This window comes from Schistocerca cancellata, chromosome 5 (genome assembly GCF_023864275.1).
Source record: "Schistocerca cancellata isolate TAMUIC-IGC-003103 chromosome 5, iqSchCanc2.1, whole genome shotgun sequence".
NCBI classification, from domain to species: domain Eukaryota; kingdom Metazoa; phylum Arthropoda; class Insecta; order Orthoptera; family Acrididae; genus Schistocerca; species Schistocerca cancellata.
Genome location: NC_064630.1, coordinates 106,681,171 through 106,682,645, shown reverse-complemented (window position 1 = coordinate 106,682,645; position 1,475 = coordinate 106,681,171). Strand labels below are relative to the sequence as shown.

General features: G+C 47.1%; 1 pseudogene; it reads right to left on the bottom strand.

Moving 5' to 3' along the window:
- Positions 1–482: 482 nt before the first annotated feature.
- LOC126189105 (5S ribosomal RNA) lies at positions 483–599 on the bottom strand (annotated as a pseudogene).
- Between the last annotated feature and the right edge of the window lie 876 nt (positions 600–1,475).

Sequence of the window (1,475 nt, the reverse complement as noted above, 5' to 3'; positions counted from 1 at the left end):
CAAAAAGAGAGTAGCTTTTTCTTTCGTCCTGTCGCTACAGATATTTTGTGAAGTCTCTGGCGTATCGGGAGCGGTCGCGACGCGAACAGCCCCTGGCGAGATGAGTACGTGCAAGTGTCTTTCAGGTTGCTTTCGTCAGAGCTGCATGTAACTGCTACCGCTATTGAAAGTCAATTTACTTCACTAAAAGATACAAACGCTGCAGTGTCTGAGAATATCCCTGTCATATTTTATGCAAATTAAGCGACTAAATGAGATTTACTAAGAAACTGAACTCCTCCCGAATAAGCCAGGAAGGCCCAACGGTACCGACCGACCGCCGTGTCATCCTCAGCCCATAGGCGTCACTGGATACGGATATGGAGGGGCATATGGTCAGCACACCGCTCTCCCGGCCGTATGTCAGTTTCCGAGACCGGAGACGCTACTTCTCAGTCAAGCAGCTGCTCAGTTTGCCTCAAAAGGGCTGAGTGCACCCCGCTTGCCAACAGCGCCCGAAATACCGGGTGTCACCCATCCGAGTGCTAGACCAGCCCGACAGCGCTTAACTACGGTGATCTGACGGGAACCGGTGTTACCACTGCGGAAAGGCCGTTGGCAAATGAGATTGACTAACGGCCTTAATTTACCTCATATCGTTCGAAAAGGTATATTATTTTTCGTTCATGCCTTCTGCATGGCCGGCCGGTGTGGCCGTGCGGTTCTAGGCGCTTCAATCTGGAACCGCGTGACCACTACGGTCGCAGGTTCGAATCCTGCCTCGGGCATGGATTTTTGTGATGTCCTTACGTTCGTTAGCTTTAAGTACTTCTAAGTTCTGGGCGACTGATGACCACAGATGTTAAGCCCCATAGTACTCAGAGTCATTTGAACCATTTGAACCTTCTGCATGACTCCCTCTTTAACCAATACACCGGTATTTAATGTGTTTACAAATTACGTGGGTGATTCACAAAGTAACAAGCCCCCAGTGAGAAAAGACCTCGGCAGGAGAGCAAAGACTTACATAAAGTTAGAGATATACGGGTACAAATTACTCTCCCACATATTCACAAGAGTAGTAAATGCATATGCTCCATTGTGAAGTGAACCTAAGAGGACTGGCATTAACGAAATCTATGTCCGGATGTAGGAGCTACTTAACAACACGCTTCTGAAGGTTGCAGTGGCAACTCGTCCGTGCTTCTGTTGTGTCTGCAGATATTTGTGTTTGACATTTGTATTACAAACACATACAGCTACATGGATACAATTCACACACTTTGTTTACAACATTTACAAGTGGCCAAGATCGCTAAAGGAAACCACACTGTTATCTTCTCAGAATGAAGGGTTACCCTTTAATGTGCGATAAAATTTTCCGTAGCCAGTCTTCTACCATTCTCCGTATTGACATGTCCTTGGAGATGAAAATGGGCTTGGCCTCTCCATGGAATGCTCCAAGGACATCCATCGTTCACTTCCAGCATGACGCA